Raw genomic sequence first — 25607 nt, 5'->3', positions numbered from 1 at the left:
CCAGCTCTGCTTCTTGACATCTCGTCTCTCACCCCCCTCACCCCAGGCTCTTCAACAAAACTTTCATTTTTCAAGGTCAGAATTCTTTCCTCAAAGCGGTGCATGGATTTCTCCATCTCTGCAGAGCGTGGAGGTTCAACTGTGCTGTGCTGTGCTTAGTAGCTCAGTTGTGCCTGAATCTTTGCAACCCCAATGGACTTGTAGCCCACCAGGCTCCTCTGTCCATGCGATTCTCCAGGCAAGGAAACTGGAGCGGGTTGCATTTCCTTCTCCAGGGAATCTTCCCACCTCAGGGATTGAAGCCAGGTCTCCTGCATTGCAGGTGGATTCTTTATAAACTGAGCTACCAGGGAAGCCACAGAGGTTCAACTAGAAAATGGCTGGATTCCTGTCCATCTGTGGAGTCCTTTAACTGTATCTACTCAGATGTGTCTGAGTGTGCTACTCGTGTCTGACTCTTTGCAGCCCAATGGACTGTAGCCCACCAGGCTCCTCTGTCCATGAGATTCTGCAGACAAGAATACCAGAGTGGGTTGCCATTCGTCCTCCAGGGGATCTTCCCAACCCAGGGACTGAACCTAGCGTCTCTTGATTTGGTAGGCACATTCTTTACTGCTGAACCTCCTGGGAATATCTACTCAGAGCTGAGGAGCCAAAAAAAAAAAAAAAAGACTCCACGTGGGACTTCCCTGGAAGCCCAGTGGTTAGGACTCTATGAGTTCATTTGCGAAGGGCTCTGGTTCAATCCCTGGTCTGGGAAGCAAGATCCCACAAGCCACATGTTATGGCCAATAAATAAATAAATGATATTTGAAAACCCAGCAAACCAAAGAGCAGCACTCCATGTGAGTCCATTGCGTGAGATGTTCAGAAACCTCAGGACCCCCAGAGGCAGAGCGAGTTGACAGTCCCTAAGCAGTCAGGACCCAGAAATGGGAAGGGAGCCCCGGAAAGTGAACAGGAGGGCAAGGAACACAGAATTCATCCACCTGAGAGGTGAGGAGGAGACAGATGTAAGCTAGGCAGAAATCACACTTGAGTGAAATACGAAAAAGCATCCCACTGCCTCATTTGGCATCTTTAAAAAGTTTTTTTTAATTTTTATATTGGAGTGTATAGTTGTTGAGGGCTTCCCTGGGGGCTCAGACAGAAAAGAATCTGCCTGCAGTGCGGGAGACATGGGTTCCGTCCCTGGGTTGGGAAGATCCCCTGGAGAAGAGATAGGCTACCCACTCTAGTATTCTTGGGCGTCTCTCTCAGGTGGTAAAGAATTTGCTTGCAATTTGGGAGACATGGGTTCGATCCCTGGGTGGGGAAGATCCCTTGGAGAAGGAAATGGCAACCCACTCCAGTACTCTGGACTGGAGAATCCCCATGGACAGAGGAGCCTGGTGGGCTGCAGTCCATGGGGTCTCAAAGAGTCAGACACGACTGAGCGTCTGAGCACACACACAGTTGACCAACAATGTTGTTAGTTCCAGGTGTATAGCAAAGCGAGTCAGTTACATACATAGGTTACTACTGAGCCCCGAGTCTTCTGCTGTGCAGTAGGTCCTTGCCCTTTATCTACTACCCAGAAGTGTGTGCATTTTCATCCCAAGCTCCTAACTTATCTTTCTTCCTTTCCCCCACTTGGTCATCATAAATTTGTTCTCTATGTCTAGGAGTCTACTTCTGTTTCACGATTAAGTTCATTTGTATCCTTTTTTTTTTTTTTTTAGATTCCCCATATAAGGGGTATCATATGATATTTATCTTTCTCTGTCCGACTTACCTCACTTAGGATGACAACCTCTAGGTCCATCTGTGTTGCCGGAGTTCCCGTTTTATCTCATTCTTTTTCACGGCTCAGTAATATTCCGTTGTGTATATGTTCCACGTCTTCTTTACCCATTCTTCTGCTGATGGACATTTAGGTGGGTTCCACGTCCTGGCTATAGTAAATATCGCTGCAGTGAACTCTGGGGTGCACGCATCTTTTGGGGGCCATGTTTCTCTCTGGATATATTCCCTGGGAGTGGGATTGCTGGGTCATATGGTTGCTCTACTTTTTAATTTTTTAAGGACCCTCCGTGATGTTGTCCACAGTAGATGCACCAATTTCCATTCCCACCGGTAATGCCACAGGGTCCCCTTCTCTCCACACCCTCTCCAGCACTTATGGTTTGTAGACTTTTTGGTGATGGCCATTCTGATTGGTGTGAGTTAATACCTCTCTGTAGTCTGGATGGGCATTTTTCTTTTTTTTTAAACTTTACAATATTGTATTGGTTTTGCCATATATCAAAATGAATCCACCACAGGTATACATGTGTTCCCCATCCTGAACCCTCCTCCCTCCTCCCTCCCCATACCATCCCTCTGGGTCGTCCCAGTGCACCAGCCCCAAGCAGCCAGTATCGTGCATCGAGCCTAGACTGGCGACTCGCTTCATATATGATATTATACATGTTTCAATGCCATTCTCCCAAACCATCCCACCCTCTCCCTCTCCCACAGAGTCCAAAAGACTGTTCTATACATCAGTGTCTCTTTTGCTGTCTCGCATACAGGGTTATTGTTACCATCTTTCTAAATTCCATGTATATGCGTTAGTATACTGTATTGGTGTTTTTCTTTCTGGCTTACTTCACTCTGTATAATAGGCTCCAGTTTCATCCACCTCATCAGAACTGACTCAAAGGTATTCTTTTTAATGGCTGAGTAATACTCCATTGTGTATATGTACCACAGCTTTCTTATCCATTCATCTGCTGATGGACATCTAGGTTGCTTCCATGTCCTGGCTATTATAAACAGTGCTGCGATGAACATTGGGGTACACGTGTCTCTTTCAATTCTGGTTTCCTCGGTGTGTATGCCCAGCAGTGGGATTGCTGGATCATAAGGCAGTTCTATTTCCAGTTTTTTAAGGAATCTCCACACTGTTCTCCATAGTGGCTGTACTAGTTTGCATTCCCACCAACAGTGTAAGAGGGTTCCCTTGTCTCCACACCCTCTCCAGCAATTATTGCTTGTAGACTTTTGGATCGCAGCCATTCTGACTGGCGTGAAATGGTACCTCATTGTGGTTTTGATTTGCATTCCTCTGATAATGAGTGATGTTGAGCATCTTTTCATGCATTTGTTAGCCATCTGTATGTCTTCTTTGGAGAAACGTGTGTTTAGTTCTTTGGCCCATTTTTTGATTGGGTCATTTATTTTTCTGGAATTGAGCTGTAAGAGCTGCTTGTATATCATGAGCGATGTTGAGCATCTTTTCATGTGTCTGTTGTCCGTCTCTGTATGTCTTGTTTGGAGAAACATCTGTTTAAATCTTCTGTCCATTTGGCGTCTTGCTGGCATTTTCTAGATAGACTTTTCTTCCATGATCCTACAAACAGAGCTACATTCTTGGCCTTCCTCACGAATTGAGTGCACTTCCTGGTGGCTCGGTTGAAAAAGAATGTGCCTTGCAATGCAAGAGACCCAGGTTCGATCCCTGGGTCAGGAAGATCCCCTGGAGAAGGGCATGGCAACCCAGCCCAGTATTCTTGCCAGGAGAAACCCATGGACAGAGGAGCATAGCAGGCTAAAGTCCATGGGGTTGCAGACCGTTGGACATGACTGGAGATGTTCCTGAAGCTTACTTTTTCTTGCGTGTGGAAAAATTTGCAGCGACTTGCCTGGTGGTCCAGTGAATAATACTTCCCCTTGCAATGCAGGGGATGTCGATTCAATCCCAGGTCAGGGAACTCAGATCCTTCATGTTGAGCAGACAAAAAAAAAAAAACCAGCAAGATTTGCACAAATGTCCATGGAGGGAACGGATCGGCCAAAGCTCAGAGCCGTGATGTGTCCTGTTCGGTTGCCAGCCTCTGGCACGGACAGGAATCTCGCAGTCACAAGCAATTAATTCTTGCCGGGACTGGCCCAAGGTTAATTTTAATGTCCTCCATGCTCTCTTGCCAGATCAGATGTGTCTGCCTCCTTCAGGCTCTGCCTTATGGTTCTTGGCAGGACCTGGCTACGTGGAGGCTGGCACGCTCAGCCCGTTAATCATCCTTGGCAGCCGGGTTCTTGTGGCTGATGGATATGGACCCCCCCCCATTCCCCGGGGAGACCCGAGGATGCTGAGTGAAGCTGACACGTTGTGGTTGCTATGGAAGCTCGGAAGGCTCTCTTGTGCCCCCATGCTGATGGCGGGAGTCAAGAGACACTCGAGACACACACATTAAAAAAGAAAACAGCATTTGATCTTCAGCAATGTGGATGGAGCTGGAAATCGTCACGCTGAGGGAACTAGGGTAGAGAAAGAAAGACAAACACCGTATCGGTCAGTTAGTTCAGTCGTGTCTGAGTATTTGTGACCCCGTGGACTGCAGCACGCCACGCCTGCCCATCCATCACCGATTCCCAGAGCTCCTATGACTTATATGCAGAATCTAAAAAGAAATGGTACAAAGGAGCTTATTTACAAAACAGAAACAGACTCACAGACTTAGAGAAAGAACTTGTGGTTCCTAATGGGGATGGGTGGGAGGAAGTATAGTTCGGGAGTCTGGGGTGGACTTGTTGATGTTCCTCAGTGTTGCTCAGCTAAGCCGTATCCGACTCCTTCTGACCCCCACGGACTGCAGCACACCAGGCTTCACTGTCCATCACCATCTCCTGGAGCTTGCTCAAACCCCTGTCCACTGAGTCGGTGAGGCCATCCAACCATCTCATCCTCTGTCGTCCCCTTCTCCTCCCGCCTTCAGTCTTTCCCAGCATCCGGGTCTTTTCTAGTACAACGGCTCTTCACATCAAGTGGCCAAAGGATTGGAGTTTCGGCATCAGTCCTTCCGATGAATACTCAGGACTGATTTCCTGTATCACTGACTAGTTGAATCTCCTTGCAGTCCAAGGGACTCTCAAGAGTCTTCTCCAAAACCACAGTTCAAAAGCATCAATTCTTCAGTGCTCAGCCTTCTTCACGGCCCAGCTCTCACATCCGTACATGACCACTGGAAAAACCGTAACTTTGACTAGACAGACCTTTGTTGGCAAAGTGATGTCTCTGCTTTTTAATATGCTGTCTAGCTTTGTCATAGCTTTTCTTCCAAGGAGCAAGCGTCTTTTGATTTCATGGCTGCAGGCACTGTCCATAGTGATTTGGGAGCCCCCAAAATAAAGCTGTCACTGCTTTCACTGCTTCTGCATCTATTTGCCATGAAGTGATGGGACTGGATGCCACAATCTTAGGTTTTTTAATGTTGAATTTCAAGCCAGCTTTTTCATTCTCCTCTTTCACTCTCATCAAGAGGCTCTTTAATTCCTGTTACCTTTTTGCCGTGACAGTGGTGTACATGATGTGCTGTGCTGTCTTCAGTCACTCAGTCATGTCCAACTCTTTGCAACCCCGTGGACTGTAGCCGGCCAGGCTCCTCTGTCCATGGAGTTCTCCAGGCAAGAGTACAGGACCGGGTTGCCATGCCCTCCTGCAGGGATCTTCCCAACCAAGGGATCAAACCCAGGTCTCCCGCATTGCAGGTGGATTTTTTACCAGCTGAGCCACCATGGAAGCCCAAGAATACTGGAATGGGTAGCCTATCCCTTCTCCAGGGTATCTTCCCAACCCAGGAATCAAACCAGGGTCTGCTGCATTGCAGGCAGATTCTTTACCAGCTGAGCTGTCAGGAAAGCCCAGTATGTACTATGCTATATATTAATATATATAATATGTATAAACTGTACAAAAAAGATCTTCACGACCAAGATAATCACGTTGGTGTGATCACTGACCTAGAGCCAGACATCCTGGAATGTGAAGTCAAGAGTGCCTTAGAAAGCGTCACTACGAACAAAGCTAGTGGAGGTGATGGAATTCCAGTTGAGCTATTTCAAATACTGAAAGATGATGCTGTGAAAGTGCTGCACTCAGTATGCCAGCAAATTTGGAAAACTCAGCAGTGGCCACAGGACTGGAAAAGGTCAGTTTTCATTCCAATCCCGAAGAAAGGCAATGCCAAAGAATGCTCAAACTACCGCACAGTTGCAGTCATCTCACACGCTAGTAAAGTAATGCTCAAAATTCTCCAAGCCAGGCTTCAGCAATATGTGAACCGTGAACTTTCTGATGTCCAAGCTGGTTTTAGAAAAGGCAGAGGAACCAGAGATCAAATTGCCAACATCCGCTGGATCATGGAAAAAGCAAGAGAGTTCCAGAAAAACATCTATTTCTGCTTTCTTGACTATGCCAAAGCCTTTGACTGTGTGGATCACAATAAACTGTGGAAAATTCTGAAAGAGATGGGAATACCAGACCACCTGACCTGCCTCTTGAGAAACCTGTATGCAGGTCAGGAAGCAACAGTTAGAACTGGACATGGAACAACAGACTGGTTCAAATAGGAAAAGGAGTACATAAAGGCTGTATATTGTCACCCTGCTTATTTAACTTATATGCAGAGTACATCATGAGAAATGCTGGGCTGGAGGAAGCACAAGCTGGAATCAAGACTGCCAGGAGAAATATCAATAACCTCAGATATGCAGATGACACCACCCTTATGGCAGAAAGTGAAGAGGAAGTAAAAAGCCTCTTGATGAAAGTGAAAGTGGAGAGTGAAAAAGTTGGCTTAAAGCTCAACATTCAGAAAACGAAGATCATGGCATCTGGTCCCACCACTTCATGGGAAATAGATGGGGAAACAGTGGAAACAGTGTCAGACTTTATTTTTCTGGGCTCCAAAATCACTGCAGATGGTGACTGCAGCCATGAAATTAAAAGATGCTTACTCCTTGGAAGGAAAGTTATGACCAACCTAGATAGCATATTCAAAAGCAGAGACATTACTTTGCCAACAAAGGTTCGTCTAGTCAAGGCTATGGTTTTTCCTGTGGTCATGTATGGATGTGAGAGTTGGACTTTGAAGAAGGCTGAGCGCCGAAGAATTGATGCTTTTGAACTGTGGTGTTGGAGAAGGCTCTTGAGAGTCCCTTGGACTGCAAGGAGGTCCAACCAGTCCATTCTAAAGGAGATCAGCCCTGGGATTTCTTTGGAAGAAATGATGCTAAAGCTGAAACTCCAGTACTTTGGCCACCTCATTTGAAGAGTTGACTCATTGGAAAAGACTCTGATGCTGGGAGGGATTGGGGGCAGGAGGAGAAGGGACGACAGAGGATGAGATGGCTGGACGGCATCACTGACTCGATGGACGTGAGTCTGAGTGAACTCTGGGAGTTGGTGATGGACAGGGAGGCCTGGCGTGCTGCGATTCATGGGGTCGTAAAGAGTCGGACACGACGGAATGACTGATCTGATCTGATATATTAATATAAGATTTGTATTCTATACTATTATATATGTATATAATATAGGTATTATAGATACTATTATAGATATTATTGATACACTCTTTGTACATATACAAATACTAATATATATGATGTTATGCATGCTTTTTTGTCCTTAATGCCATTTGTTACTTGCTTATTTTTTAAACAGACTATGTTTTAGAGCTGGTTTTGGTTCACAGCAAATTTGAAGACACCTACCATGTACAAGGGGCTGCTCTGGTGTCTCAGCTGGTAAAGAATCCACCTGCAATGCGGGAGACCTGGGTTCGATCCCTGGGTTGGGAAGATCCCCTGGAGAAGGGAAAGGCTACCCAGTCTGGTATTCTGGCCTGGAGAATCCCACGGACTGTGTAGTCCATGGGGTCGCAAAACGACTGAGCGACTTTCACTTTCAACAAAGCATATACTGTCTCTTCCATTATAAACACACCCCACACCAAAAGGCTGGATTTGTTATAATTGGTGGTTTTTAAAAGCATTTATTTTTGTCTGTGCTGAGTCCTTGGTGCTGCGTGTGGGCTTTCTCTGGCTGTGGTGAGCGGGGCCTCCTCTCTGGCTTTGGTGCACAAGCCTCTCGTTTTGGTAGCTTCTGTTCTTGGAGACCCAGGCTCTAGAGCTCAGGTCAACAGCTGTGGCTGGCGGGCTCAGCTGCCGCCACTGCATGTGGGATCTTCCCACACCACGGATCGAATCTGCATCCCTTGCATTGCAAGGCAGATTCTTAACCACTGGTGCAGCACAGAAGCCCCTATCAACGGATGATTCTTTGGCTCTGCATGTATTAATGATAGCTTACAGTGAATGGTATTGGATTCGTGATCTCTGAAGAACAAGATTTAGCTTCAGGACCAGGGACCAGGCTTGATCTCTCAAGGGCTCTTGTGTGGCAGAAGTTTTATTACAGTGAAAAGGGTCAGAGAAAGCATCTGACAGAGACATCAGAAGGAAGACAGAGCGTGCCCCCTCCCTAATCTAAGCAAGGGAGCTATATACTTTTCAAATTGGTTATATAATAAATCAAAAGCATGTCTCAAGGTTGTAAAGATCTTACTAGACCCAGTCCCACAATTTACATTTTAAGATAGCAGGGTTAGAACTTAACAGTAGAAAGATCTTACCAGACCCACTCCCATAATATACATTTTAAGACATCAGGTTTAGTCAGAAGGAGAAACTGTCCTCAAGCAGGATACATTGTTTTTATATAATCCCCAGTACAGAGTTTAAGCTGAGTTTTTTGTTGTATAATCATCAAAGAAAAAAAAAAAAAAAACTTATGTGACTAAGACTACGGAAGTTCAGTTCAGTCCAGTCACTCAATCGTGTCTGATTCCTTGCGACCCCATAGACTGCAGCACACCGGGCCTCCCTGTCCATCACCAACTCCCGGAGTTTACTCAAACTCATGTCCATCGAGTTGGTGATGCCAAGGAATGTAGGCTAAGGAATGCAGAGAGAAAAACACGTTTGTCCTTTCCTCCTCTTTGAGAATTCCAGACCCCTGTCTCTTTTTCAAGATCCCCAGGCCCCTCCCTCCTCCTCCTCCTCCTCCTCCTCCTCCTCCTCCTCCTCCTCCTCCTCCTCTGGGAGTCCGGACTTCTCATCAACCTGCCTAAGAATTGACCCTCTCGTTAACTTGAGACTCTGAGGATGGTGAGTTGTGTCCGCCACCTACCAGCACCCATCAGATGCCTGTTCCATTGTCCAGTACACACTCTGGGCAGGGTTCACTGAAGCCGACGGCTTCTTCTCACATTAGCTCAGTCTCTCTACACACCCGGGAAAATACGATTAACTGGATTCCCGCTTATTAAGTCTCAGTCATGTTTCCATCTGCCTGCAGTAGAACTGAGCCAGGTTCCATTAATCAGACTTTTGGGTGTTCCCCAGCTCTGCAATTAAGCAGTTCTGGGCAGACTCTTGGTTTGCATTCAACAGATGGCTGGTTACATCCCTGGAGTAAGAGATGAGCATAGATTTCAGGGTTTTTTTGTAAATTGGAGTACAATTAATTTACAATGTTGTGTTAGTTTCTGCTGTAGGGCAAAGTGATTCAGCGATCAGTTCAGTTCAGTCGCTCAGTCGTGTCCCACTCTTTGCATCCCCATGGACTGCAAAACGCCAGGCCTCCCTGTCCATCACCAACTCCTGATCTTGGTCAAACTCCTGTCCATCAAGTCAATGATGCCATCCAACCATCTCGTCCTCTGTCATCCCCTTCTCCTCCCGCCTTCAATCTTTCCCAGCATCAGGGTCTTTTCCAGTGAGTCAGTTCTTCCCAAAGGATTGCAGTTTCAGCTTCAGTATCAGTCCTTCCAATGAATATTCAGGACTGATCTCCTTTAGGATGGACAGGTTGGATCTCCTTGCAGTCCAAGGGACTCTCAAGAGTCTTCTCCAACACTACAGTTCAAGAGCATCAATTCTTTAGCGCTCAGCTTTCTTTACAGTCCAACTCTCACATCCATACATGAGCACTGGAAAACCATAGCCTTGACTAGATGAACTTTTGTTGGCAACGTAAAGCCTCTGCTTTTGAATACGCTGTCTAGGTTGGTGATATCTTTTCTTCCAAGGAGCAAGCGTCTTTTAATTTCACGGCTGCAGTCGCCATCTGCAGTGATTTTGGATACATCTGTGAGAGTTGGACTATTTTAACAGAAAGCCTTCCTCAGTGATTCAGCCGTACATATACATATACCTTCTCCCTCTTGAGCCTCCCTCCCGCCCCTCCATCCCACTCCACTAGTCCATCACAGAGCACCGACGAAGCTCTGATGTCACTGCTTTAATTCTCAGGCAGCCTTACTCTTTGTGCTGTCAAGGTTGTACAGCGAAGATGGCTTGCGATAGCCCCATCTGAAACACCGTTTTTAGAAGGAAGCATGGGAGAAGCTACTAATGTTTCTCGCGTCCTCTCCTAGATTGATGGAGGTTTTTCACACTCTCCCTAGCCTGTGTTGTTGTTCAGTCACTAAGTCGTGTCCAGCTCTTTTGTGACTGTATGGACTGTAGCCCGCCAGGCTCCTCTGTCCCTGGGATTCTCCAGGCAGGAATACTGGAATGGGTTGCCATTTCCTTCTCCAGGGGATCTTCCCGACCCAGGGATCAAACCTGCATCTCCTGCATGGGTAGGCAGATTCTTAACCAGTGAGCCACCTGGGAAGCCCACCCCAACCCCTGACCACGTGTGCACACTCAGTCACTCAGTCATGTCCAGCTCTTTGTGACCCTATAGTCTGCAGCCCCCCAGGCTCCTCTGACCATGGGATTCTCCAGGCATGAATACTGGAGTGGATAGGCATTTCCTTCTCCAGGGGATCTTCCTGACCCAGAAATCGAACCCTCATCTCCTTTTTGGCAGGCAGATTCTTTACCCGCTGAGCCACCTGGGAAGTGAGAAACAGTTTATTTCCTTGTCTCCGTCTACGTAAATATTTATGGACAAAGAGAGTCAGCCAGACATGTCTCTTCTCCCTTTCTGACCCTGCCCTTATCCAAGCCTGACAGTTCACAGTTACTCATTCCAGAGAGCTTTGGATCACAGAGATTGCATCCTAACAGCTCAAATCACGGAGCTAATTTTTCCCCTCAGTAAGTATCTCTCTGAGTTTTCACTGTCTCCCGGAGTTTGCTCGAACTCATGTCTATTGAATCAGTGATGCCGTCCAACCATCCTCATCCTCTGTTGTCCTCTTCTCCACTTGTCCTCAGTCTTTCCCAGCCTCAGGGTCTTTTCCAATGAGTCCTGGAAAAACCTCGAGTGAGTTGAAAGCTCCCCGTGGAGGAAGCCCTTTCTGAAGCAGCACCTTTGTGGAGAAGGTCAAATGTTGTCCGCATTCCCATGAGGCTGCCCGAGAAGGAGGTGCCTTGGTGCCGATCGCTGGAGGCTGGGTTGAGCCCGACACCGTGGTCCATCCTGGTCCTTGTCATCCTTTGTTCCTCTGCAGCGAGAGATTGCTACAGCCTAGGCTTTGACTCGCTCAAGCTCATCTCCTTCCCCTGTGTCTCCAGGCTCTTTCTTCTTGGAGCCTCAGCCTTGACTGGGAGGCTGGAGTTCTGCTGACGACTGCGTCTTTATGCCTTTGAGGCCCCAAGGCTGGGGAATTTCCTCATATATCATGCTTGCTTGTTAAATGAATGGATGGACGGATTAGTAGATGAATGTCCAAGTGGATGGATGATGGATCAGTGGGTGGATGGTTGGGTGAATGAATAGATAGATGTGTGGTGAATGGATATGTAGGTGGGTGGATGGCAAATGGACAGATGGGTGGATGGATGGTTAGATGGATTTGTGGATGGATGTGTAAGTGAATGGATGATGAATGGATGGATGGATGAATGGTTGGATAAATAGATGAATGGATGATGAGTGGTTGCGTGGGTGGGTGGATGGTTAGATGGATTTGTGGATGGGTGCATAAGTTAATGGCTGATGAATGGATGCATGGATGAATGAACAGATGGATAAATAGATGAATGGATGGTGAGTAGCTGGGTGGGTGGATGGATGGATGGTTAAATGCTTAGATAGGTTTGTGGATGGATGCATAAGTGAATGGATGAATGAATGGATGGATAAATAGATGAGTGGATGGTGAGTAGCTGGGTGGGTGGATGGATGGATGGTTAGATGCTTAGATGGGTTTGTGGATGGATGCATAAGTGAATGGATGAATGAATGGATGGATAAATAGATGAATGGATGGTGAGTAGCTGGGTGGGTGGATGGATGGTTAGATGCTTAGATGGGTTTGTGGATGAGTGCATAAGTGAGTGGATGAATGAATGGATGGATAAATAGATGAATGGATGGTGAGTGGTTGGGTAGGTGGATGGATGGATGGTTAGATGCTTAGATGGATTTGTGGATGGATGCATAAGTGAATGGATTAATGAATGGATGGATAAATAGATGAATGGATGATGAGTGGGTGGGTGGGTGGATGGATGGATGGTTAGATGCTTAGATGGGTTTGTAGATGGATGCATAAGTGAATGGATGATGAATGGATGCATGGATGAATGAATGCAAGGATAAATAGATGAATGGATGATGAGTGGTTGGGTGGGTGGATGGATGGGTGGATGGATGGTTAGATGTATTTCTGGATGGATGCATAAGTGAATGGATGGTGAATGGATGGATGGATGAATGCATGGATGGATAGGTAGACAAATGGATGGTAAGTGGTTGGGTGGGTGGATGGATGGTTAGATGGATTTCTGGATGGATGCATAAGTGAATGGATGGTGAATGGATGGATGGATGAATGGATGGATAAATAGATGAATGGATGGTGAGTGGTTGGGTGGATGGATGGATGGATGGTTAGATGTTTGGATGGATTTGTGGCTGCTGCTGAGGCACTTCAGTCGTGTCTGACTCTGTGCGACCCCAGAGATGGCAGCCCACCAGGCTCCGCCGTCCCTGGGATTCTCCAGGCAAGAACACTGGAGTAGTGGATGGATGCATAAGTGAATGGATGAATGAATGATGGATAAATAGATGAATGGATGGATAGGTAGATGAATGGATGGTGAGTGGATGGGTAGGTGGATGCATAAATGAATGGATAATAAATGAATGGATGAATGAAGGCATGGATGAATGGACAGATGGATAAATAGATGAATGGATGGATACGTAGATGAATGGATGGTGAGGGGATGGTTGGGTGAGTGGATGGATGGATGGATGGATTTGTGGATGGATGCATAAGTGAATCATGGTGAATGAATGGATGGATGAATGAATGGATGGATAAATAGATGAGTGGATAGTGAGGGGTTGGATGGGTGGATGGATGGTTAGGTGGATTTGTGGATGGCTGCATAAGTTAATGGATGATGAATGGATGCATGGATGAATGAACGGATGGATAAATAGATGAAGGGATGGTGAGTAGCTGGGTGGGTGGATTGATGGATGGTTAGATGCTTTGATGGGTTTGTGGATGGCTGCATAAGTGAGTGATGATGAATGAATATATGGATGAATGGATGGATGGATAAATAGATGAATGATAGTGAGTGGTTGGATGGGTGGGTGGATGGTTAGATGGATTTGTGGATGGCTGCATAAGTGAAATGGATGGTGAATGGATGGATGAATGCATGGATAAATAGATGAATGGATGGCGAGTGGTTGGGTGTGTGGATGGATGGATGGTTAGAGGCTTAGATGGATTTGTGGATGGGTGCGTAAGTGAATGGATGAAGAATGAATGTATAAATAGATGAATGGATGGCAAGTGGTTGGGTGTGTGGATGGTGGCTCATTCCAATGGCACAAGCCTCTCGCCTCATTTTCCAAAGTTTTCCTCTCTGAGGTTTTCACCAGGCTCCATCCGCCTTGAACAGGCAGCTGGCCGTGTCACCTTGGCAGTCTGGGCCATTCGTCTGCTTGAATAGCTGTTCGGACCCATGGAGTCTCCAGCTGGCCTTGTTGATCCCTTGCTGTACTTCCAGATTCACTAACATTTGGGTCTTGGGGTCTAGCTTGGCCAACAGTACCCTGCCCAGCCCTCATTAATGAGGCCACAGTGCAACCATCCACCACAGCAGCTCAAATACTGACATATTTAGAGTCTTTGATTTTCTGTTGTGCCTCCATGGGTCCCATGGGCAAGGGAAAACTTCAGTCCCCTATAGCCATGTCTGATCTGAGCAACCGTATCTAATCTAAGCAACCACGTTTGATCTGAGCAACCGTGTCTGATCTGAGCAGCCATGTCTTATCTGAGCAACCATGTCTGATCTAAGCAACAGCACTGTTTTTAAGTTTCTCTTCCAACACTTTTCCCCAGCACGTTTTCCTCGCACAGTTTGGGTGGATCCTTTCTCTGACTTCTATTTGAGTTCAGTGTCACACAGGCACACCCTACTTCTGGAGTGGGGAGCCTTTCCCTTCTCCAGGGGATCTTCCCAACCTAGGGATCGAAGCCAGGTCTCCCACATTGCAGGCAGGTTCTTTACCAGCTGAGCCATCAGGAAAGCCCAAGAAGACTAGAATGGATAGCCTATCCCTTCTCCAGGGGATCTTGCTGATCCAGGAATCAAACCTGGGTCTCCTGGATTGCAGGTGGATTCTTTACCAGCTGAGCTACCAGGGAAGCCCTACTTCTAAAGCTACTGTTTAAAAATCAGTGCATGGGGCCACAAGAGTGTTTTACCTTCAATGTGGACACATCAGAGATGGCTCATGCCTGTCATTTTTCTCAGAAGAGCAACATAACAGAAATGAACATTTCTCTGCCTCTGCTTATTCAGGACAGTCAGTTCCTCCAGAGAGAAACCAGTATCTGTTGAAGGGAACGTAAAGGACAGAAAGAGACCTTATTGTCTTCAATTTCTCTTAATTGATTCCTAAGGAACAACACTGTGACACACGACAAATGAGGGTAGGGAGGTGAAACTGCACAGAAATCATGTAGGAGGCTCAAGCCAGACCAATTTGTTTTGAGGCCACTTAGAGGCTGTCTCACAAGGACATGCGATCATCACTTTTCCTTGTTTTCAGGCCACCAAGGATGCTCCACCGCCCGGAGGAAAACATCCGTCAGACGACTGTCCTTCTGGGATGAAGAAAAGAGGAAGACAGTCCTTTCAGGTCAGTTGAATAGGCTCTGACGACTCGCCATGGGGATTCAGAACCTCGTGGATAATGGTGGTGGTGCTGATGGTGGTGGTGATGGGGATGGGGATAAGAGGATGAAGGTGATGGTGGTGATGACACACAGTGGTGATGATGTCAGGTGATGGTGATGATAATAGTGATGTTGCTGATGACAGGATGAGCGTGATGGTGCTGATGATACGATAATGGTGATGCTGTCCTGTGATAATGACGATGGTGATCTTGGGGATGACGGGATGAAGGTGATAGTGTTGATGATACGATAATGGTCATGATGTCATCTGGTAGTGACGATGATGATGCTGGTGATGAAGGGATGAAGGTCATGGTGTTGATGATGATCTGATAATGGTGATGGATGTCCTGTGATAGTGGCGATGGTCTTGGTGATGAAGGGATGAAGGTGATGGTGCGGAAGATGACATGATGGTGGTGACGTTAGTGATGATGGTGTTGACGGTGACTTGATGATGATGGTGTGACGATGATGGTGATGTTGGCGATGATGATGGGATGGTGATAACAGCATGAAGACGATAATGTTTCTCACACAATAATGGCCGCGATGTTCACATGATGGTGATGATGATGATGCTTTTGCTAATAAGCTATGAGGCTCAGAGCATCAGATCATACACAGTTGAGTTTGGGTTTTCATCAAGGATCTCCTTGGTCTTATTTAACATGACTTAAGGCTATCTTTAGTTGTAGCATGTGGGGGTCTTTAATTATGGAAGCTAACTCTCAGTTGCAGCATGTGGGATCCGGTTCCCTGACCTGGGATCAAACCTGGGCCCTCTGCATGGGGAGCAGGGAGTCTTAGTCATTGGACAAGCAGGGAAATCCCCCCCCAAAATAAAAAAAGTAAAAAGTATATTCTGGCTACTTCCAGTTTCCCACCTTACATTCACTCTTGCTTTTTTATTTCTAAGTATTTATTTTAGCCCTAGTACTTGTGTCAATTTTGTGTCTACTTGTCTTGACCATCATGTCTGGCTATGTGGTCAGACATTATTCTGGATGTTTCTATGGGGGTGTTTAATGGACGAGATTAACCTTTAAATTGTTAGACTTTGAGTAGAGCAGATTGCCCCTCCATAACATGGGTGGGCCTGGTCAAATCGGTTGAAGGCATGAATAGAAGAAAAGAGTGCTCTCCCCAGAGAAACGTGGAATTTGTAAGCAGACGTCCTTTGGACTTGACCTGAAACGTCATCTCCTTCCTGGGTCTCCAGCTTGCTGATCTACCCTGCAGATTTTGAACTTGCCAGCTTCTGTAACTGCATGTAATTGCATGAGTCAATTCCTTAAAAAAATCTCTCCCTATACACACACACACACACACACACACATATATATATGTTGTTGTTGTTCAGTCGCCCAGTCATGTCTGACTCTTTGCAACCCCATGGACTGCAGCACACCAGGCTTCCCAGTCCTTCACCATCTCCCAGAGTTTGCCCAAGTCCATGTCCATTGGTTGGTGATGCCATCCAGCCATATCCTCTGTCGCCCTCTTCTCCTTCTGCCTTCAATCTTGCTGAGCATCAGGGTCTTTATACAGGGGCTTCCCAGGTTGTAAAGAACACGCCCACCAATACAGGAGATATAAGAGATGTAGGTTTGATCCCTGGGTAGGAAAGATCCCCCTGAAGGAGGCCATGGGAACCCACTCCAGTATTCTTGGCTGAAGAATCCCACACACAGAGGAGTCCAGTGGGCTACAAAGGGTTGCAAAGAGTCAAAAACAGCTGAAGCAACTTAGCAGGCACACATGCATATGTAAACACACACAAACACATATATACACACATGTACACACACACGTATACATGCACGTACATATATACACACGTACAAATCCTGCATATACACTTATGTATATATACATATACTGTATAGACACATATACACACACACATGACATACCGCACACACACACATACACACACACACACATATGCATGTACTGTATATAAACATATATACATATACTGTGAACACATATGCATATATACACACACATATACACACGTGGGCTGTATGTGCACGTGCATGTGTACCTATATACACACGCGCTACACACACACACACACACACACACACACACACACACACACCGTGTGCACACATACGCGTGTACATACATGCACACGCATGTTGTGTGTGCACGTACATATGTACACATGTGTGCACACTATGCACGCATATATGTATACATACATATAGTGTGTGCACGTATGCTGTATGTGCGTGTGCATATGTACATATATACACAAATCCTATGTATACACATATACACGCATACATACATACACCGGATATGCATATACATGTACTGCATATTCATGTATACCTACATATACTGTATATACACACACACATGTACATTATGTGCACACATATACATAGGTATACTGTATACACACATATGTACCCATGCACATTCTGTTCATTCCTTTTCTCTGGAGAACTCTAATACGATCACTGCAACATGAATATTAAAATAAAACATCTCCCACGCACAATCTAATTGCCCCGCCATTCTGAGTCTTTTGTTTAGTAATTATGATGTGCAAATGTGTTTGTAATTATAGCGTTCTAATATTTAATTTGGTATTCATTCGTGAAAATTTTGCGTATGGCTTTGCCCATTAGTTGTGCTGACAGCCTAGCGTCTTATCCAATGCAACGTGCTCTGTATCCAGCCGCCTATAAAAACGTGCTGTGGTCGCCACCTTTGTGCTTTCCTCCTCCTCATAATTGTATTATTTGCTCAGAATAAACCCGATTGACAGGACTTGTTGGTCACACGGTATGGACATTTGGCATTTTGTTGACACCAACTGTCTTTGTCCCCTTCTTTTCCGCTGCTAGAAATCAAGCTATGCCTTTGGAAGTGGAGTTGCCCCGCTACATCGAGAGTTAAGTGTCAGTCGCTCAGTCGTTTCTGAGTCTTTGCGACTCCATGGACCGTAGCCCACCGGGCTCCTCTGTCTATGGGATTGTCCAGGCGAGAACACTGGAGTGGGTAGCTATTCGCTCCTCCAGGGTATCTTCCCGACCCAGGGATCAAACCCAGGTCTCCTGCATTATATGCAGATTCCTTACCATCTGAGCCACCAGGGAAGCCCTTAAATTACAAGGCACCAGTTAAATTTGCATTTTTTTAGTTTTTATATTTTATTAAAAAAAAAAAAAACATTTGTTTATTTATTTGGCTGTGCTGGAGTTAATCGCAGCACATGGACTCTTAAGTTGCACCGTGCGGGATCCAGTTCCCTGACCAGGAATCAAGCTCGAGGACTACAAGGGAAGTCCCTGAACTTTTTATATAAATAACAGTTTTTTTAGTATAAGTACATATCAAATATTGTATAATAAACAATACATGCTGCTGCTGCTGCTGCTAAGTCGCTTCAGTCGTGTCTGACTCTGTGCGACCCCATAGACAGCAGCCCACCAGGCTCCCCCGTCCCTGGGATTCTCCAGGCAAGAACACTGGAGTGGGTTGCCATTTCCTTCTCCAACGCATCAAAGTGAAAAGTGAAAGGGAAGTCGCTCAGTTGTGTCCAACTCTTAGCAACCCCAGGGACTGCAGCCCACCAGGCTCCTCTGCTCATGGGATTTTCCAGGCAAGAGTACTCCCATACAATATTTCAGACAAGTAGTTTATCTAGTAAAAGTATGTCCCATGCTATGGTTGTGACTTACTTACACCAAAGAACACATATTTGTTTTTTTAATCCGAAATTCAAATGTAACTATGAGTCCTGTGTTTCAATTTGCTAAAGCCGGCAACCCTGTTTGAAACATTTGTCTAAGACCTAGGACCAGGCTGATGAAGCTGTTACAATCAGAATATTCCATACTGCTCAGCACTTTGCAATCTGACCTTTGATGGAATCTTTGGAGTGAGTGAACTCAAGGGCTAGCATTTTTTGAGCGCCGCTGAGAACCCCTTGCGGAGAGGGCAATAGCAACCCACTCCAGTGTTCTTGCCTGGAGAATCCCAGGGACGGGGGAGCCTGGTGGGCTGCCGTCTATGGGGTCGCACAGAGTCGGGCACGACTGAAGCAACTTAGCAGCAACAGCAGCAGAGAACCCCTTGAGGAAGCATAGATCAATAACTTGGGAACATATATTGAGTGTGGGTGTGTATCAAGCTAGGAGAGAGCCAACCAAGACTGCTTAGCTTAAAATTAACAAGTATAGCTATACTTAACATGGAGAACCAGCAAGGACCTGCTGGACACCTCAGGGAACTGTGCTCAATACTCTGTAATAACCTTATGGTCACCAGGGGGAGGGATGGGGGAAGGGGTAGTCAGGGAGTCTGGGATGGACACGGACACACTGCTGTATTTAACATGGAGAACCAGGAAGGACCTGCTGGACAGCACAGGGCACTCTGCTCAGTGTCAGGTGGCAGCCTGGATGGGAGGGGAGTTTGGGGGAGAATGGATACTTGTAAGTCCAGCTAGATTCCTCTATCTGCTTCTGTGTTCAGTCTCTTGTGTTCTCATCCAGCATATAGCTGCTGGAAAACTCCCCTGGACTCTTGTAAGAGACTAAAGGTGAAAAAGACACATATCCTCTCAGTATTATTCAGTTCAGTTCAGTTCAGTCGTGTCTGACTCTCTGAGACCCCATGAACCGCAGCACGCCAGGCCTCCCTGTCCATCACCAACTCCCCAGTCCACCCAAACCCATGTCCGTTGAGTCGGTGATGCCATCCAGCCATCTCATCCTCTGTCGCCCCCTTCTCCTCCTGCCTTCAATCTCCCCCAGCATCAGGGTCTTTTCCAGTGAGTCGGTTCTTTGCATCAGGTGGCCAGAGTATTGGAGGGAAATGTCTCACTAGACTCCTGACCTTAACAAAGACATGAAAACCTTTGTCTTCTGTTTCGGGAGATATCAGAGGATACATCCAAAGTGTGGCTCAAGTCTGACCAGTTCGCCGACTATTCTCTGAAGAAAAAGTGGCTTCAGGGCTCTGCGTGTTTATGCTGCCTTCGAGATCCTGGCGTGATGCTCTGTTATCCCGTCAGTCTTGAGATGCTTGTAGTGAGAGTCTTTACAAATACAAGCATCCGGCATTTTTCAGTGTCTTTCAGCAGGAATGGTGGGTCAAGTGAGTTAACCTTCCATGTTACCAGAAATAGCAAGCATATTAAACGAGTGCAGCATGACAGATTAAGAAGACAAGAAGAAAATCGGAATTAAGGATTTAAGTTATGTAACAGAAGGAAAATTTCACGGGTGTGTAACAAAGTCCATATCCATAAAACAGAAATGACCTTTCAAACTGTCAGTTCCATCTTGCTATATTCCACATATACGCATTAATATCCAGTCCTTGTTTTATCTTTCTGACTTACGTCAGTCTCTATAATACGGTTCATTTGCAGAGGAATGGAGATGCAGACTTGTGGGCACAGTGGGAGGAGGAGAATGTGAAAGTGAAACTCACTCAGTCGTGTCTGACTCTTTGTGACCCCATGGACTATACAGTCCTTGGAATTCTCCAGACCAGAAAACTGGAGTGGGTAGCCTTTCCCTTCTCCAGGGGAATCTTCGCAACCCAGGGATCGAACCCAGATCTCCCAGCATTGCAAGTGGATTCTTTACCAGCTGAGCCACTAGGGAAGCCTTAGAATACTGGAGTAGATAGCCTATCCCTTTTCCAGGGGGTCTTCCTGACCCAGGAATCGAACCAGGGTCTCCCGCATTGCAGGAGGATTCTTTACCAGCTGAGCTACGGGACAGAAGGAGAGAGAAGCATGGATACGTATACGCTGCTGTATATAAGAATAGATGCCGGTGAGCGTCTGCTCTATGACTCAGGGAACTCACACCAGTGCTCTGAGACAACCTGGAGCATTGGGGTGGGGAGGGAGGTGGGAGGGAGGTTCAAGAGGGAGGGGAACATGCGTATATTTATGGCTGATTCGTGCTGGTGCATGGCAGAGACCAACACGGTATTATAAAGCCATTATCCTGCAGTTAAAAATAGATAAATCAACTATTAGCTCAGAAAGGAAAAAAAATTCCAAGTGGTATAAATAGGTCAACCATATTCGGGGCCATACTGTCATGAAGACAACATTTGAAAACAAGAATATTTGCAAAGAAACGCGATCGTCCAACTGGAACGTTTTTACTGAAGTGCAGTTGATGGTCAATGCTGTGCCAAGGTCCGCTGTAGAGCAAAGCCCTTCCGTTGTACACACATCTATACATTCTTTTTTAAAACATTGCTTCCCATGCTGGTTTATGCCAGGATATCAACCCTAGCTCCCTGAGCTCTGTAGTAGGACCTTGGTGTTTTATCCATCCTGTATACAATTGTTGGCATCAGCTAACTCCAAACTCCCATCCATCCTTCCTTCACTGCTGTCTCCTCTGGCAACCAGAAATCTATTCTCTGCGTCTGTAAATCTATTTCTGTTTGTGTGTGTGTGTGTGTGTGTGCTCAGTCATGTCTGACTCGTCTCGACCCCATGGGCTGTACCCCACCCGGCTCCTTTGTCTGCAATTCTCCAGGCAAGAAGACTGCAGTGGCTTGTCATTTCTTTCTCTAGCGGATCTTCCTAACGCAGGGATCCATCCTGGGTCTCTTGCATTGTGTAGGTAACTTTATTTATACCATATTTTTAGATTCTGCAAGTAAGGGATATCATGTGGCATTTATCTTTCTCTGTCTGACTTACTTCAGTTAGTAAGATCATCTCTGTGACTTCACAGGTGGCTCAGTGGTAAAGCATCTGCCTGAAATGTAGGAGACCCAGGTTCAACCCCCGGGTCAGGAAGGTTCCCTGGAGAAGGGGATGGCAACCCACTCTGGTATTCTTCCCTGGAGAATTCCATGAACACAGGAGCCTGGTGGGCTACAGTCCACGCATTTGCAAAGTGGGGTTGCAAAGAGTCGAACGTGATAGAGTGACTAACACTTTCACTCTCAAGATCATCTCTAGGTCCGTCCACGTAGTTGCAGATGGCACTGTTCCAACCTTCCTTATGGCCGAGTAATATTCCACACTCTGTAGGTAGCACGTCTTCTTTATCTATTCATCTGTCGACGAACACTTAGGTTGCTTCCATATCTCAGCTGTTGTGAACAGCACTGCTGGGACCACTGGGGCGCGTGTATCTTTATGAATTATGGTTTCCTCTGGGAATATGCCCGGGAGTGGGATTACTGGGTCGTATGTTAGCTTTATCTTTGTTTTCTGAGGAGCCACGATACTGCTCTCCACAGTGGCTGCACCAGCTTACCTCCCCACCAACGGCGTACGGGAGTTTTCCGTAACTATTCCATAAGTGTCTGTCACTCTGTTTTGTAGATGAGTTTATTTGTACGCTTTTTGAAGATTCTACACAAGAGCAATGTCATACACTTGTCATTCTTGATCTGACTGACTTGGTACGACACTGCCCAGGTCCGTCGATGCTGTGCGCCATTGGCTCATTCTTTTTGATGACCGAGTAATATTCCATTGCATTATACCACCTCTTCTTTATCCATTCATCTCTCACTGGCCACTTACATTGTTTCTGAGTCTTGGCTATTGTCCATAGTTCTGCTATGAATATATTTTTGAAGTATAGTTTCCAACCGGAATAGTTTTAAACTCTCTTTTACATATCTTTTTGGAAGAAGAAGATTTAAACTCATCACCATTTCAGAACTCTGTGGGTATGGCAAAAAGTACTCTTGGAGTGGGGTGGGGTGACGGGACTGACCTTTTCTGGAATGAGTTTACTTTTAAAATAATGAATTAAGCATTCAGTTGGGAAGTGGATAAAGAGAAGCATCCATCGCGAGAAAGTAATAAATGAAACTTTTCAGTTACTGATGGAGGAATTGAATAACTGAGATCATGGATCCATATAGAAAGTGAAGTGAAAGTCGCTCAGTTGTGTCCCACTCTTTGCAACCCCATGGACTATACAGTCCATGGAATTCTCCAGGCCAGAATACTGGAGTGGGTAGCCAGTTCCCTTCTCCAGCGGATCTTCCAAACCCAGGCATTGAACCCAGGTCTCCCACATTGCAGGCAGATTCTTTACCAGCTGAGCCACCAGGGAAGCCCAAGAATACTGGAGTGGGTAGTCTATCCCTTCTCCAGCGGATCTTCCCAACCCAGGAATCAAACCAGGGTCCTCTGCATTGCAGGTGGATTCTTTACCAGCTGAGCCACCAGGGAAGACCAAGAATACTGGGCTGGGTAGCCATTCCCTTCTCCAGCAGATCCTCCAAACCCAGGGATTGAACCCAGGTCTCCTGCATTGCAGGCGGATTCTTTACCAGCTGAGCCACCAGGGACGCCCAAGAATACTGGAGTGGGTAGCCATTCCCTTCTCCAGGAGGATCTTCCAAACCCAGGGATTGAACCCAGGTCTCCTGCATTGCAGGCAGATTCTCTACCAGCTGAGCCACCAGGGAAGCCCAAGAATACTGGAGTGGGTAGCCTATCCCTTCTCCAGCGGATCTTCCCAAACCAGGAATCGAACCAGGATCTCCTGCATCGCAGGTGGATTCTTTACCATCAGAGCCACTTAGACTTACACTACTACAAAGCGTATGAAAAAGAACATTGAAGTGCACATACCCCAAATCAACCCCCAATCAACCCCAAAACAGTACACGCGTCACAAAAATCAGTGTGACTGACAGAGGTTTATACAGATATTTTTGAAAAATAGAATAAAAAGGGGTGCTTCTAGGGAAAATATGCATTACCACAGCTAGAAAAACAAAGTAAGCGTCCGTATATCAGCTTTAAGGAAGAAGCTGAATAAGAGCTATCGGCATAAGAACGTTCAAGGTCACAGAATTCCGAACCGGGTTCTCTGAAACCTGCGAGTCATTCTCGAGGTATTTATATTATTCAGAGACTGCGTTGAGGAGGAATGCTTCCAAGTAATTTTGTGAGCGACGTCTCAGAATCATTCTGAAATTTGACTTAAAAAGCACACTGAGATCTATAGGCTGTCGTGTGAAATAGACAGCTGGTGGGAAGCTGCTCCGTAGCACAGGGAGCTCGGCTCGGGGCTCTGTGATGACCTAGAGGGCTGGGTGGGGGGACGGAGGCTCCAGAGGGAGGGGATCTATGTAGACATATGGCTGGTTCAGCTGCTGTACAGCAGACACTAACAGCATCGTAGAGCAGTTATACCCCAATACAAATGTATCTTTAAATTTTAAAAAAGGAAAAAAAAAGTAGTACAAGGCAAAGAGACTCCAAAGTGATATGAATATGGTTGCAAATAACATGAAAATCAATGCAGCAGATAGCAGGGTTCACTACATCAGAAGAAGAATACACACGGAAAGGCGAGGTTAATGTTAGGCACTGCGGTGCTGTGCCAAGTCATTTCAGCCGTGTCCGACTGTTTGCGACCCCATGGACTCTAGTTCACAGGCTCCTCTGTCCACGGGATTCTGCAGACAAGAGCACTGGAGTGGGTTGCCATGGCCCTCCCCCAGGGGATTGTCATGACTTAGGGATCAAACCCGGGTCCCTTGCATTGCAGGCAGCTTCTTTACATCTGAGCCACCTGGGAAAGCTACTTATAGCCTTTGCAAAGAAAGCTGAGTGCCAAAGAATGTGTACTTTTGAACTATGGTGCTGGAGAAGACTCTTGAGAGTCTCGTGGACAGCAAAGAGATCAAAGCAGACCATCCTAAAGGAAATTAACCCAAATATTCACTGGGAGGACTTATGCTGAAGCTGAAGCTCCAATACTGTGGCCACCTGAGGTGAAGAGCTGACTCACTTTCCCTGATGCTGGGAAAAATTGAGGGCGGGAGGAGAAGGGGACGACAGAGGATGAGATGGCTGGATGGCATCACTACTCAATGGACATGAGTTTGAGCAAGCTCCGGGAGACAGTGAAGGACAGGGAAGCCTGGCATCCTGCAGTCCATGGGGTCGCAAAGAATCACACACAACTCAGTGACTGAACAACAAATGTTCTCAATGGACACATTTTCTTATTAATTTCAAGTGAAACCCGTAGACTGATCAGCGTATCCAAGAACTGCTCAGCCTGCAGGGACTAAACCGCTTTTACACATTTTTCAGGGCTCTTGTATTAAAGGAGAGCCTGGAAGTAAGAAGGTCCACCTCCCCGCCATCAATTAACCCAGAGACCGAAATCCCCATCGCGCGGAAATAATAAGAGGTGGCCGTGCAAACAGGTATGCGTCTGGACATGTAATCAACGCCCAGCTTTTCTTGTTTTGTGTCTTTTCCTTTTTGTTTTTTCCTTTTTTTTTTGGTGGAGGGGGTGGTGTAGATTTTGCGTCTCATCATGACTGACGCAACAGTGGAGCAGCAGTGTGAATCAAGGCGTTCTCTGCGCTAGATGGAGAGAAAATTGTATGTTCTGTGACACGTGCCATCAGGCCCCTACTATTTCCACTGAGCCCGTGGCTAATTATTGTCTGCCATGAACCTTTGGGTTAATTTATGCACGCCTATCCCTCATCTCCCAGAAGCAAAAAAAAAAATAGAGCACAACACCGGGCCTGCGGAAACCCGTAATTTTAGCTGTTGGTCGACGCCTCCCCAGTGAGACAAAGCCCTTGCGAGTTGAGTCTCATCATCCGCGCAAGTGTGGAGGTCGGAGACGAAGC

General features: G+C 46.3%; 1 protein-coding gene across 2 annotated transcripts in view; it reads left to right on the top strand.

The window, feature by feature from the left end:
* DHRSX (dehydrogenase/reductase X-linked) overlaps positions 1-25607 on the top strand; it is a 223723-nt gene that overhangs the window by 166928 nt on the left and 31188 nt on the right. For both annotated transcript variants that reach the window (XR_009493644.1, XR_009493643.1), the window contains one exon: positions 14846-14935. The gene's annotated coding sequence lies outside the window, so the exon portion shown is untranslated. The remainder of the gene's footprint in view (positions 1-14845; positions 14936-25607) is intronic.

This window comes from Bos taurus, chromosome Y (assembly GCF_002263795.3).
Source record: "Bos taurus isolate L1 Dominette 01449 registration number 42190680 breed Hereford chromosome Y, ARS-UCD2.0, whole genome shotgun sequence".
NCBI lineage: Eukaryota > Metazoa > Chordata > Mammalia > Artiodactyla > Bovidae > Bos > Bos taurus.
Note: the sequence above shows the minus strand (reverse complement) of the source record. Positions and strands in the feature narration are given on the sequence as shown.